Source organism: Sus scrofa, chromosome 13 (genome assembly GCF_054392235.1).
Source record: "Sus scrofa isolate SSC_HxYL_T2T_F1_AM1 chromosome 13, Sscrofa_HxYL_maternal_Yorkshire_Landrace_v2.0, whole genome shotgun sequence".
Taxonomy (NCBI): domain Eukaryota; kingdom Metazoa; phylum Chordata; class Mammalia; order Artiodactyla; family Suidae; genus Sus; species Sus scrofa.
The window spans coordinates 79,918,722-79,934,203 of NC_139395.1; the positions used below are offsets into that span (position 1 = coordinate 79,918,722).

General features: G+C 44.9%; 1 protein-coding gene across 7 annotated transcripts in view; it reads right to left on the reverse strand.

The window, feature by feature from the left end:
* The window catches only part of OXTR (oxytocin receptor), a 105,431-nt gene that overhangs the window by 22,812 nt on the left and 67,137 nt on the right, over positions 1 to 15,482 (reverse strand). For 2 of the 7 annotated variants that reach the window (XM_084987040.1, XM_084987041.1), the window contains exon 2: positions 6,307 to 6,498. The exons of 3 other annotated variants lie outside the window; for them this stretch is intronic. The gene's annotated coding sequence lies outside the window, so the exon portion shown is untranslated. Of the gene's footprint in view, positions 1 to 1,008; positions 1,138 to 2,464; positions 2,969 to 6,306; positions 6,499 to 15,482 lie in introns of all 7 variants that reach the window. 2 more of the 7 variants (XM_084987043.1, XM_084987045.1) reach the window with 2 other exon arrangements.

Genomic DNA, 15,482 nt, shown 5'->3' on the forward strand with positions numbered 1-15,482 from the left:
CCCAGTCCTGGCACGGTGGCTGAGACCAAGCATGACCCTTTGGTCCTTCTAGATTTATTTTAAGGAATTGGCTAACATGATTACGAAGGCTGGCGAGTCCAAAATCTGCAGGGTGGACAGGCAGACTGGAGACCTAGAGAAAAGGCAATGCTGCAGTTCAAGTCTATCTACTGCAGAATTTCTTCTTGCTCACTGGAGACCAGTCTTTTGTTCTATTCGGGCCTTCAGCTGATAGGATGAGGCCCACCCACACTAGGGAGGGCAATCTGCTTTACTCCAAGTCCACTGATTTAAATGTTAATCTCATCCCAAAATACCCTCACAGAAACAGCCAGAATAATGTGTGACCACATATCTGGGCCCTGTGGTCCAGCCAGGTTGACACACAAAATTTATAATCACAAAGGGAGTCTCAGCAATCACTGTTTCACAAATTTCCAGTCTTCCTGGGCCAACATGCCTATTGAAGGTATGACCAGTATTGCATATATGTGTACTTCAGAAGGCCTAGGACACAGCAGAGGCAACTTTACAGGTATTAGCTGAACACAGAAGAACAGAGGGAAGGAAGGCAGGAGTGAAGGACAGAGGGAGGAAAAAAGGGAGGGAAGGAGAAAAGAAAAGAAATAAGTATGCTCATGGGCAGTTTCCCTATCTTGAGTGGACCATGCCCCCTAAGGAAGGCATCCTGCCCAGAGAATGACCTGTGCAGTACCCACGCCTACCTCCAGGAACCGGATCTTTAGTTGCAGCATCTTGGGAATTTTCGCTCTGGTACATTTATTTTGACATGGATCTAGGTGGTCCTGCTCTTTAGTCAGGGTGGAAATGAGCCACGAACACATTTAGTCCACTCCTTCCCCCAATACCCTCACCCACCCAGTGACCTCTCAGTCTTTGCTGGGGCCTCTGGCTCGGGAGGGTGTCATAGATACTCTCAGACATGAAGACTGGGAACACATCTTAGCAATACTTGTTGCCGGCAAACTTGCCCCCTAGCCCCCTTACATTTACTGCTGCTGTCCTGATGCAGGGCATATGGGGTGGACTGGGTGTTCATGAGGCCAGGCCAGGAAGCCAGCTTAGAACTCTCACACACTTCTTCTTCCGGCTCACATCATTTCGGCTGCTTCATTCCTATGTTCCACAGAGGGTGGAGAGAGAGGAAAATGTATGCCAAGGGAGAGGAGGAGGGAGTGGGATGGACTTGGAATTTGGGTTAATAGATGCAAACTATTGCCTTCAGAATGAATAAGCAATGGGATCCTGCTGTATAGCACTGGGAACTACATCTAGTCACTTATGATAGAGCATGATAATGTGAGAAAAAGAATGTATATATGTATGTGTGACTGGGTCACCTTGCTGTGCAGTAGAAAACTGACAGAATACCAGCTATAATGGAAAAAATTAAAATCATTATAAAACTTTAAAAAATGGAAAGCACTGTGAACTAGAAGCAGTAAGTGCTAGAATCAGAGTGTTACCACCTACTACCTACGTGGCCAAATCATGGGGCCTCTGAGATTCAGTTTCCCTTGGTGCTGACTTCACGGGGCTGTGAGTAAGTAAGACTTATTTACTTGCCACACTGGAAACATGTGGAAGTTTCTGGGCTCAAGTTCAAACCTGAGCCACAGAAGTTCCCATTGTGGTTCAGCGGGTTAAGGACCCGATGTTTGTCTCTGTGAGATATGGGTTTGACCCCTGACCTTGCTCAGTGGGTTAAGGATCCAGCGTAGCTGCAAAGTGTGGTGTAGGTTGCAGATGCAGCTCGGATCTGGTGTTGCCCTGGCTATGGTGTAGGTGAGCAGCTGAAGCTCCAATTTGACCCCTAGCCCAGGAACTTCCACATGCTGGAGAGTAATTTCCATATGGTGCAGGAGCCTAAGCCACTGCAGTGACAATGCCAGATCCTTAACCCCCACGCCACAAGAGAACTCCAAGGTTTAATTCACATGAGGAGTGCTGTGCAAACAGTTAAGTCCTATACCTCTGAACCTATTTTCTCATGTTGACAATGGTTTCCAGGACCATCCTATGAAAATATTTTCTCATCCAGTCAACCTCCAACTTATTAATCTTTCCAGAGCAAACTTATGTGTCTTTTCAATTCAATAAGACAAATCCACTGTATGTGTGTGTGTGTGTGTGTGAGGGGTGGGGGCAGGCTGTGTCAAGCAAGGGAACTAACTCCTCTGAACTTTCACTGGTGGGAAGGGACTCGACTCTTCAGGGAGCCCTCCTTGACTCCTCTGCCCACTGAGAATTCCCCATGTCTCTACCTCTGGTGCATGACTGCAGATGTTACCTGTAATATGAACGTGTCCAGTCTCCCCACTGGGGTGGTAAGTGCCTAGAATAAGTCTTGTGGACCACAGTCCTTTCTTTATATATCTACCATTACCTTTCCCATCACATACCCGTCAATAAAAATGTTCTGAGAAAATGATGGCTGTGTTACCCAAGAACATCCCTTGGCAAATTAACCGATAGAGTCAGGCCTCTGCCCTCCAGAAATATATTTCTGTGGAAATCTGGCTGAAAGAGGGCTCTTTGTGAGAAAGCATGCTATTCAGACCCAGGTGCCACTCTTCCTGAGAGAGAGCAAGTGATGGCAGAGATAAAGCACGATGCCTCCAATTCCATGAAGAGGTCCACTGCCAATGGACAGGACAGCACAACCCCTATGAGGGGACTGGCAGCAACATGTACATTTCCCGCTTGCGACACCATTGGCCTCGGTTAAGGCACAGCCAGAGAGCAAAGGCATTCTCTGGGAGTCACAGAGCTTGGTATATATAAAAGCAGGCTGTGCTTCTGCAGAAGAAAAGGTGTATTGAAAATCATGGGACTTGGGATGTGTGACTCTTCGGAGAAGGAGAGCCAAGAGGAGTGGAGAGTCACGTAAACGTGGTAGTCATCGGTGGTGGCCAGCAGAATGACAGGGCTTCTCATGATGTCGATCCTACAGAGGAGGACACTAAGGTTCAGAGAGGGAAGGGGGTTGGCCAAGGCCACAGAGCTGGTTAAAGTCCAGTGTGGGGAGTTCCCACAGTGGCTCAGCAGCTTTAGAACCTGACTAGTCTCCATGAGGATGCAGGTTTGATCCCTTGCTCAGTGGATTAAAAATCTGGCATTGCAATGAGCTGCAATGTAGGTTGCAGATGCGATTCAGATCCAGCGTTGCTGTGACTGTGGTGTAGGCCAATAGCTGCAGCTCTGATTCTACCCCTAGCCCGGGAACCTCCATATACCACAGGTACAGCTCTAAAAAGAAAAAGAAAAAAAAAAAAAAAAAGACTAGTGTGGCTGGAGTGAAGCAGGCTGAACAGATCTAGAAAGGTTGCTGGCACTAGACACCCCCAGCCTGGTTGCTCTGCTGAGGGACTTCATGCTCTCAGAGGGCCAGTAAGCTCAGGAATTTTACCTAAAGGAAGGGGACCAGTGACATCACAAGGGGTTGGTGAGCGGGATGGGGGAGTGAACTTCCAGGAGATGAGAGAGATAACTTGAGTCCGTCCCCAGGAATCATGGAGAGGGTGGTCTGGATTCACACAAAGAAAGCAAAGTGCTTCTCCCATCTGCCACCCCCCCCAACCCCATCCTGTTTCCACCAGTCCATCTCTAGTAGGTTCCAGTATAACCTAAGGGAAATTCCAGTGACCTGACAGCTCCAAACACAAACCCTGTCCCAAGCCCCTGGGCAGCCTGGTCTCTCCGCCTCCACCAATTCCAACTGCCTACTCATTTCTCTTTTTCATTTAAAAAGGAGTGGGGGGGGGACATTTCTCCTCAGAGGAAGTCTGCCTTTCTCTCTGGGGTGTGGGGCACACTGTGACTGTGTACTCTGTGCTCTGTTGTGCACAAACATTCATTAAGTATTTTCTAAGCACCTACTGTGTGCCCGGCAGGGTGACCTTGGATCGCAGCACCCAGAAGCAGTGTTGGGCCGAAGCTGAACTCTAGCAACCAGTGAGCTGAGCAGGAAGATCAACACCAGCAGAAGGACTGGATCCCAGCTCACAATTCTACCAGGAACACACCGCCTGGTGACACGGGGCAAGTCTCCATGCCTCCCTGACCTGTTTCCTCTCCTTAAAATGAGGGCCTTGGACGATTGCTGAGATTCACCCCCCCCCACACACACACACATTTCTTACTAACATTCTCCTAGTCTAGGGAGCAAAACACACCTAGCAGAGCAGCAAGCACAGTCTGATGAAGCGTCCTCAATACCACTGATGGCTCATGCACATAGTAGGTACTCAGTAAACACTAGCAGAGGGAACCAGAATGGACCATATGGGAAAGGCAACTGCGCTCAGACAGGAGAATGGGGCTTCAACAGCTGAGACATCACTCATCAACTATCAGGCTGGTGAAAATGAAAATTAAGGATGCCTCGAGTGATCTGATGCTCTCAAACATGACTAACAGGACTGTGTTCTGCAAGGGCCTCCTTAGAAGGAAACTGGACAAGATGTATCAAAAGCCTTAAAAACATAGATACCTTTGGTATAGAGGTGAACCCTTCCAGTGAGGTAACTTAAGTAAACAACTATGAGAAACTGCAAAGAGAGAAGTAGACAGATGTAAATCAAGCGCTTCCATTAACATGACAAAGGATAAGTGGAAGGAAAAGGTTACTATGACCATCCAGTGAAAAAAATGCAGGAAAGGGAGTGGATCTTTTACTAACTGATGTGGAGTAGTCCTGTGTGTGTGTGTGTGAGAGAGAGAGAGAGAGAGAGAGAGAGAGAGAGAGAGAGAGAGACTGAGACAGAGAAAAAGAGAGAGGGAGAGAGACAAAGAAAAGAAGAGAGGAGGAAGGAATAGGAGGGGGGAAGGGGAGCGAGGAAGAAGGGGAGATGGGAGGGGGTGAGGAGAAGGGTCCCTAGAGGATGTGACAAACTAACAGCAGTTGCCTCTGGATGATAGGATTCTGGGTGGCTTCTATGTTCTTTTTTTTTAGAGCCACACCCATGGCATATGGAGGTTCCCAGGCTAGTGGTCTAATTGGAGCTGTAGCTGCCAGCCACAGCCACAGCCATAGCAATGCCAGATCCTTAACCCCCTGAGCAAGGCCAGGGATCGAACCCACAATCTCATGGTTCCTAGTCTGATTCATTTCCGCTGCGCCATGACGGGAACTCCATATGTTCTGATTTTCATTGTTTATAGGGATTATTTTTGCAGTGTGAAAAGACAGAATCCATTTCTAAAAGCCCCATCATAGACCAACGTGAGTACTTCTGGCCTCCACTCTCCACCCTCCCAGCCTGCCAGCTGGAGGCTTCTCCAGGGCTGTTTGGGCTTGAGTGGGGCTGGACAGCCACTTGGGAGGTGGAGGTGGAGGCAGAAGCCCCCCTTGGAAGACCACAGAGACAACAGGCTGCTTCTGTGCCCCAGCTCTCCCCACAGTTGCCACCTGTAAAGTGCTAGTGACACCTCATCAACAGTGTCCTACAGGGCCACTCTCCTGCCACACGTCCTCACAAGAGAGATGCCCCAGATCAGGGTGGGAGAGCCTAGGACCCTGAAGCCTGGGTTCCAGGCAGTCTGCGTGCAAGAGCTCTTCCAGCGTGAGCACCACCTGGGAGCCAAAGGCAGGACCCCAAGGATTCTTAAGCCTCAGGACATGAGGACACACATCTCTATTCATTCACTGGAGGAATCTGAGGTGTAGAACAAGGAAGGTGATACCGTTCAGTGTCGCCTGATGAATCAGAGGCTCAGCTCAGACCAGGATGCTAGGTTCAGAGTGCTGATTCAATTTCCCACTAATGGAGCTGCCCCTCCAACTGGGCACAAACACCAAACTCCCAGTCCTCAGCAAGCTCTTCCTGATCCCTTGCTGAGGCCCCTTACCAGCCCCTGGCCCAGCCCATCTGCCTCCCCTCTACCCACACTGCCCCGCTCCCTGGTCCAGGTGTTACTCCCGGGCAGCACAGGTCTCCCCCCCACCCATCCTCCCACCCCACTGCCTCACCCCATTCCTCACCCCCACCTAACCCCCTGCTCCACCTCCAAGCCTTTGCTCAGCCCCTTTCCCTGCTGGAAGCACCCTCCCTGCTTTAACTATCAAATTCCCTATCTTACCCACTTTACAGACGGAGAAACTGAGGCTCATGACATGAAGTGATTAGTCTAAGACTGCCCCACTAATTGGTATCAAACTAGATCTCTGACTCCCTCCCAGTGTGTCGCCCTTTTTCTGTAAACTGGGCATTCTGGAATGATGGACCAGTGTGTCCTTTGCTCGTGAAACGATGACTTGGACACGACTCGGCAGGGACAGCTTACCTCCACTTCACTCAGTGTCAGCTGGCACAAAGCAGAGGCTGGGGACTGGAATTCTCCTCCTGCAGCGCATAAAGGCTGGCCCTTCCCCATAAGCATCCAATGCTGGCTGGGGCCCCAGTTGAAGTCAGAAGTCCTATGCGTGGGTTCCCAGGATGCCTTACCACATGGTGGCTGGGTTCTAAAGACAAGCATCTCAAGAAAGAGTAGAGATGGACAGTGAGCCAGAGGTGGAAAGAGACAGAGAGATCCAGGAAAAAGCTATGTGTCCGTTGTAGCTTAGCCTCAGAATCACGGTGCATCCCTCTGCTATGTTCTGCTCCATGACACAGTCACTGAGTCACACCCAGGTTTGGGAGCAGGAGAAACAGACTGTCTTTTGCAGGGAATGGAGAGGTGCTGGAGGTATGTGTGACTGAATGTACAGCTGTGACTTTCAGGGAAAATACACAATCCCAACATGTCACTGAGTTGTTCACAAAGTTTCAATGAAAGGGGAGCTGAAATGGTGCCTGGTACATGGTGAGCATCCAAGAAACAGCAGCTAGGATGTGGCTGCTGCCTACAAGGAGTCTGGAGACCACAGGTCAGGAACCAATGACCATGCCCAGAGGACCAAGCTGGAATTTGTCCTCTGCACTGCAAGCCACAAAACTCAAAGTTCATTTCACTGTCCCATGATATGAGTGAAAGAGGGGCCTAGGACAGGAAAACCACCTTAGGGAGAGTTTTCCCCACATGCCCCTGCCCACTCATCCATCACACTCAAGGATACTGCCCGATGGCCCAACACCAAGGGTGTTGGTCCTAAAGAAATCACACATCCTAAACAAGACATGAAGTACTGAGCAAACAGCTCAGAAATGAGCAGAAACCTCTGCAGGCTGCAGGGCCAGTGGAAACACACGCAGCTTCTGGAAACAAGGAGTCAGATGTCCTCCATGCCAGCAAAATAGTCCCTGGCAGGCCGTGTGCTTCTGGCCCACCCTGGGGACCTGCGCTACCAGGGGCCCGGGGCCAAACAAACTTCCCATGTCCCACCAGTGAAGATCCTATCACAGAAATTTCAGCGCAAAGTAGCCACAAACATCACTGCTCCCGGAAGTATTTATTTTTCTTTGGACAAGCAAGGAACCCAATAAGGCCCATGAGCCCCTCTGAGCCCAAGTCTACACATCCAGCAGTCCCAAGGGCCTGGCACAGCACACAGACACCACACAGAACTGCAACAAAGACACAAGAGAACCATAAAGGCTTTAAACACTGAGCCAGAAAGGACTTCAGAAATCACGTCTTACAATCTCGTTTCTCAGAGAACAGAAGTGAGGTCAAGAATGGTATCTGGACTGGCCCCAATTTCTGCTGCTTCCTTGCAGGGCCAGGGCGCCTATGGCAGCAGCTCTGGCCTGTTCCCAGAGTGATGGCTCCAGGCATGGAGCCCTGCAGGTCCTAGGCCTGTCCCACCTGCTCCAGAAGAGTTGGTTTTGGAGCAACTGGAGTGGGAGGAGAGGGCCCCTGAGATCCCCAGTTCCAGCCCCACAGCAGGTTCAGCTACCTAACCTGCAAGGCACAGTGAAAATCAACAATGTGGAGACCCTGTAAAAACTTTATTAAGAATTTAAGAAAGTGACAAAAAAAGGAAGTGTGGGGCCCTCTGAGCGTGAGGGGCGAGCTAATGCACAGGTTGCTGACCCATGAAGTTCTGGGGTCCTGTCTGGCCTGGAGAGAGCTAGGCATTGTGAGGCCCCCACCAACAGTTTCCCAGGGTGTCTAAAGAGAACACAGACACCTCTGCCATCCAAATGGGGCTCCAGTCAGGGGTATCTGAACCTCAAAGCAAAGCCTGTATCCCCTGAGTCTGTTTAACCCAGAGCTTGTCTAACTTAGAGTCCAGATAACTTTTATATACAATGACAGTGGAAGATGAGAAAGAGAAATTAGGGAAATGATTCCATTTGCCATTGCATCAAAAAGAATAAAACAGCTAGGAATAAACTGACCTAAGGAGGCAAAAGACCTATACTCTGAAAACTGTAAGATGCTGATGAAAGACGACAAATAGAAAGATACACCATGTTTTTGGAATGGTACTCTCAAAATGACTATACTACTCAAGGTACTCTACAGATTCAAAGCAATCCCTATCAAATTACCAATGGCAATTTTCACAAAACTAGAACAAAAGAATTTTAAATGTGTACAGTTTTAAATGTGGTACAGTGGGTTAAGAATCCAACGGCAGCAGCTCAAGGCACTGCAGAGGCTCAGATTTGATGGCACTCAGAGGCACAGTGGGTTTAAGGGTCAGGCATTGCCGCTGTGGCTCAGATTCCATCCCTGGCCTGGGAACTACCATACGCCAAGGTACATCCATAAAAATTAAAAAAAAAAAAAATCTGTATAGAAACACAAAAGACCCCGAGTAGCCAAAGCAATCCTGAGAAAGAAAAACAGAGCTGGAGGAATCAGGCTCCCGGACTTGAGACTATACCACAAAGCTACAGTAAGTAGTCAAAATAGTATGGTACTGGCATAAAAAGAGAAATAAAGATCAATGGACTAGGACAGAAAGCCCAGAAATAAATCCACACACCTATGGTCAATTAATCCATGACAAAGGAAACAAGAATATACAATGGAAAAAAGACAGTCTGTAAGTGGTACTGGGGGAGTTCCCATTGTGGCTTGGTGGTAACAAACCTGACTAGTATCCATGAGGAAGCAGGTTCAATTCCTGGCTTCACTCAGTAGGTTAAGGATTCTGCATTGCTGTGAGCTGCAGTATAGGTCTCTCAGATGCCACTTGGATCCCGTGGTGCTGTGGCTATTGTGTAGACTGGCAGCTACAGCTTCAATTCGACCCCTAGCCTGGGAACTTCCATATACCACAGGCGCAGCCCTAAAAAGAAAAAAATAAATAAATAAGTGGTGCTAGGAAAACTGGACAGCTACATGCAAAATAATGAAAGTAGGACACAAAATTACAAAAAAAATAAACTCAAAATGGATTAATGACCTAAATATAAGGCCAGATACTATAAAATTCCTACAGGAAAACATAGCCAGAACACTCTTTGACATAAATCATAGCAGTATCTTTTTTGATCCACCTCCTAGAGTAATGAAAATAAAAACAAAAATAAACCAATGGGACCTAATTAAACTTAAAACCTTTTGCATAGCAAAGAAAACCACAAACAAAATGAAAGGCAACCCACAGAATGGGAGAAAATATTTGCAAAGTGACTGATGTGGGATTAATCTCCAAAATACACAAACAGCTCATGCAATTCTACAGTAAATAAACAAAAAAACTCTACAGCAAATAATCAAAAAATGGGCAAAAGATCTAAATAAATATTTTTCCAAAGAGGACATATAGATGGCCAAAAGCACATGAAAAGATATTCAACATTGCTAATTTTTAAAGAAATTCGAATCAAAACTACAATGAGGTATCACCTCATACCAGTCAGAACGACCATCATAAAAAAAATCTACAAACAACACAAGTCAGAAAGAGTGTGGAGAAAAGAGAACCCTCCTACACCGTTGACGGGAATATAAACTGCTACAACCACTATGGAGAACAGTTTGGAGGTGAAGCTTCCTTAAAAAACTAAAAATAGAACTACCATATGATCCAGCAGTCCCACTAACTGCTGGGCATATATCCAGAGAGAGCCATAATTCAAAAAGATACATGCACCCCAATGTTCACTGCAGCACTATTTAAAATAGCCAAGACATGAAAGCAACCTAAATGTCCACTGACAGAGGAAATAAAGAAGATGTGGTACAGGAATTCCCATCGTGGCTCCATGGTAACAAACCTGACTAGTATCCATGAGGACATAGGTTCAATCCCTGGCCTTGCTCAGTGGGTTAAGAATCCAGAGTTGCTCTAAGCTGTGGTATAGGTCACAGATGCAGCTCAGATACCACGTTGCTATAGGCCAGCAGCCACAGCTCCAACTCAACCCCTAGCCTGGGAACTTCCATATGCCACAGATGCAGCCCTAAAAAAAAAAAATAGAAAGGGAGAAGGCAAAGGAGAAGAAGAAGGAGAAAGAAGAAGGAGAAAGAAGAAGAAAGAAGAAGAGGTACATATATATGATGGACTACTACTCAGCCATAAAAAAAGAACAAATGCCATTTGCAGCAACATGGATGGACCTAGAGACTACCATAGTAAGTGAAATAAGTCAGAGAAAGGCAAATATCACAAGATATCATTTATATGGGGAATCTTAAAAAATGATACAAATGAACTTATTTACAAAACAGAAACAGACTCACAGACTTGGAAAACAAACTTATAGTTTCCAAAGGGGAAAGGTGGGAGGAGGGATAAATTAGGATTTGGGAATTAACATAGATATACTACTATACATAAAACAGGTATCAAAAAGGACCTAATGTGTAGTACAGGGAACTACTCAATATTCTGTACTAACGTCTATGGGAAAAGAACCTGAAAATAATGGATACATGTAGATATATAACTGAATCATTTTGCTGTATACCTAAAATTAATACAACATTGTAAATCAACTATACTCAAATATAAAATAAAAATTAAATTAAAAAGATCAAATTGAAACAATAAAAACAAAAATAAAACAAAATGAGTGTGTGTAGGAAGAAGGAACTGCCCCCTTGCCAAGCTAATATACTTTTTCTAGACATTTTCACCATGAGAAATATATCCCATTAAAATCCCTTTTCTTTAGGGGAAAATAAACCCAAAATACCCTTTATAAAGGAGACCAATTAGAACAACGCCCCCATAGCTATCCTACTTGTAGCCCCCACCTCCCTGCTCCCAGAGTACATTTCAGTCTGTTAGTTTGTTAGAGATTAAAAATCAAACCATGGGTCTGCTGGCAGGAATCATTATCTGCATTCATCAGAAAACTGAGACTCCAGGAATAATCACCATCGGTGGCAGCACGGCAATCATTACTGAGCGCTTGCTGTTTGCTGAAAATTTGCATGCACTCTCTCAATTAAATTCTGGGAAATAAATTATATTATTACCCACATTCTACAGATAAGATATCAGAGGCTGGAGAGAGCCAAACCTGAGGCTGGAGAGGTTACACAGCTGGAAAGATACAGAGCCTGGATTTTAACCTGGGTTTCCCTGTGCAATGGACTAGCATGCCAGACGGTTCCTGGAAACTGCCCATCTTAGAGGCTCCTGCGCCAATCCGGAGTAGCAAGAATCCTTTCATGTCTCAGCCCCATCCTTCATCTAGGCTGAACCTACTGCCTAGTCTCATCCCAGTTCCTCTCTCATACCCAATACTGAACCTTGAGTTTATGAACTCACAGCTCTCAAGGAAGTAGGGCCCAAAGCATGATCTCTAAACCCCTCTTTCCTGGACAAAGTTGTTGCCACCATCAGAAGCTCTCACTCCATAAAACCGTACGTACACTGAGGTGTTTATTAAAACACAACCCTGGTTTTGAGAAATGAATAGGCTCGTTGGAATTCCCCAGTACATAAACCCCCAGAACATATCCATGTGTAAACAAAACAACACAGTTCCCATGATGCTCTGGCCACTGTTTAAAGCTGTTGAAATTCAGCTCTGGGTAAGGTAAACAAAGTCCCTGCCCATATGGACCTTACATTCTGGTGGGAGAGTCAGGTCAAAAACAAATACACACAAAGAACATCAATATAATAGCAGAAGGTGCTAAGTATTCTGAGGATAAAAAGTCAAGGTAAGGAGGTGGAGGGAGACTTGGGTTGCTCTTTTAGATGAGGTGTCAGGGAAGAGCAGACTCTGGAGGTAATGGTGGGCAAGGACTTGAATGAACAGGATGACCTATGGGAAGATCTGGGAGAAGAGCATTCTAGGCAGAGGCGGCTGCATGTGCAAAGGCATCTGGAGTAGCATGAAGGACAATGTGGCCACAGTACAGTGAACTAAAGGGAGAGTGGAAGGCATGAGGCCATGGAGGTCAACCAGGGCCGGATGGGGTAGGGCCTCAAAGACTAGCGAAGGAGTTTGGAATCATTCTAAATGCAATTGAGGAGTTCTGGTTGTAGGTCAGTGGGTTAAGAATCCAACTAGTATCCATAAGGATGTGGGTTGGATCCCTGGCCTGAGTTAAGGATCTGGCATTGCCGCAAGCTGTGGCATGGATTACAAATGCAGCTTGGATCTGTGTGGCTGTGGCTGTGGTGTAGGCTGGCAGCTGCAGCTGCAATCTGATCCCTAGCCTGGAAACTTCCATATGCCTCAGGTTCAGCCCTGAAAGAATGGATGGATGAATGGATGGATAGATAGACAGAAGAAATAGAAAGCCATCAGAAGGTCTGAGCAGGGTAATGAAAGGATCCAATGGATATCTTTTAAATGATCACAATGCTAAGTGGACAAATGACCACAGGAGAGTGTATTGATTAGCTACTGCAAACAGTCACAAAATCTCAATGGCACACAATAATACAACTGGTCTCAAACATATTAGTCTCAGAATACCTCTCTACTCTTTAAAACTATTTATTAATTACTTTTAAAATAATAATAAACCAATTACATATAAAACTTTTTATAAAAACCACTATATTTTCCAAGACAAAAAAAAATACAGTAAATCTATGGTTGTTTACATTTTTGCAAATCTCATAAAGATCTGGCAAATGAACTCAGAAGACAAATGAATTCTGATATCTGCTTCTATACTCAGTTGCAATACAATGTTTTGGTTGAAGGATAGGATGAAAATCTAACCTTATTCAGATATGCAGTTAGAAAAAAGAAGAGTATTTATTTTATTTTTTAATTTTATTTGTTGCATGCATCCTAAGCACACTGAAGTTCCCAGCAAGTGACTGAATCAGAGCGGCAGCTGCAGCAATGCTGGATCCTTTCACCCACTGTGCCCAACTGAGAATTGAACCCACACCTCCGCAGAAACCCAAGACATGCAGTCAGATTATTAACCCAATGCACCCATAGCAGGAACTCCAAGGAAGAGTATTTTAATAGGGTCTTTCAGTAATTCTGGATACTACTCTTTGATCCTACACTAAAAACTCATGTGGTAGTTTCAAAAAAGTTAGTAGCAATGTGGAACTGAAACCATATAAATGACCTCCTAATACCCTAATATACCAAAACCCATTAGTCAATCTTGCCTATTATAAATGAGTGTTTTTTCATTACTCAAATGATTTTATCACATCTATAGTTGTATAATGATCATCACAGTCCAATTTCACAGGATTTCCATCCCACAACCCAAGCACATCCCCCCACCCCCAAACTGTCTCCTCCAGAGACCATAAGTTTTTCAATGTGAGTTAGCATCTGTTCTGCAAAGAAGTTCATTCTGTCCTTTTTTCAGATTCCACATGTCAGTGAAAGCATTTGATGTTGGTGTCTCATTGTATGGCTGACTTCACTTAGCATGATAACTTCTAGGTCCATCCGTGTTGCTAAAAATGCTGGTATTTCGTTTCTTTTAATGGCTGAGTAATATTCCATTGTGTATATGTACCACATCTTCTTGATCCACTCCTCTCTCAATGGACATTTAGGTTGTTTCCATGTCTTGGCTATTGTGAAGAGTGCTGCAGCAAACATTGGAGTACATGTATCTTTGCCAGTCATGGTTTTCCCTGGATAGATGCCCAGGAGTGGGATTTCTAGATCAAATGGTAGTTCTAGGTTTAGTTTTCTGAGGAATCTCCATACTGTTTTCCACAGTGGTTGCTCCAACTTACAACCCCACCAACAGTGTACTAGGGTTCCTTTTTCTCCACACCCTCTCCAGCACTTACTGTTTGTAGACTTTTGGATGATGGCCATTCTGGCTGGTGTAAGGTGCTACCTCATAGTGGTTTTGATTTGCATTTCTCTAATAATGAGTGATGCTGAAGAACTTTTCATGTGTTTTTTGGCCATCCATATGTCTTCTTTGGAGAAGTATCTGTTTAGATCTTCTGCCCGTTTTTTGATGGGGTTGTTTGTTTTTTTGGTATGGAGATGCAGAAGGTGTTTATAAATTTTGGAGATGAATCCCTTGTCAGTTGATTCACGTGCAAAGATTTTCTCCCATTCTATGGGTTGTCTTTTCATTTTGTTTAGGGTTTCCTTTGCTGTGAGGAAACTTTTCAGTTTGATTAGGTCCCATTTGTTTATTTTTGTTTTTATTGTCAATACTCTAAGAGGTGGATCTGAGAAGATGTTGCTGATGTTTATGTTAGAGAGTGTTTGGCCTATGTTTTCCTCTAAGAGTTTTATAGTGTCTGATCTTGTCCATTCTTGCCACTACTCTTCAACATAGTTTTGGAAGTCCTAGCCATGGCAATCAGAGAAGTAAAAGAGATAAAAGGAATCCAAATTGGAAAGGAAGAAGTAAAACTATCACTATTTCCAGATGACATGACACTATACCTAGAGAATCCTAAAGACTCTACCAGAAAACTGTTAGAGCTCATCCACAAATTTGGCAAAGTCGCAGGATACAAAATTAATACACAGAAATTGATGGCATTTCTATACACTAGCAATGAAAGACCAGAAAGAGAAATTAGGGAAGCAATCCCATTTACCATCGCATCCAAAAGAAGAAAATACCCAGGAGTAAACCTACCTAATGAGACAAAAGACCTGTACTCTGAAAACTATAAGACACTGATGAAAGAAATCAAAGATGACACAAATAGATGGAAAGATATACCATGCTCATGGATTGAAAGAGTTAATATTATCAAAATGACTATACTACCTAAGGCAATCGACAGATTCAATGAAATCCCTATCAAATTACCAAGGACATCATTCACAGAACCCAAACAAAATATCTTAAAGTTTGTTTGGAAGCACAAAAGACCCAGAAGAGCCAAAGACATCCTGAAAAAGAAAAATGGAGCTGGAGGAATCAGGCTCCCGTACTTCAAACTACACTACAAAGCAACAATCATCAAAACTATATGGAACTGGCACAAAGACAGAAATATAGATTAGTGGAACAGGATAGAAAGCCCAGAATTAAACCCATGCACCTACAGCCAACTAATCTATGACAAAGGAGGCAAGAATATACAATGAAGCAAGGACAGATTGTTCAATAAGTGGTGCTGGGAAAACTGGACAGCCACATGGAAAAGAATGAAATTAGAACATTCCCTAACACCATACACAAAAATAAACTCA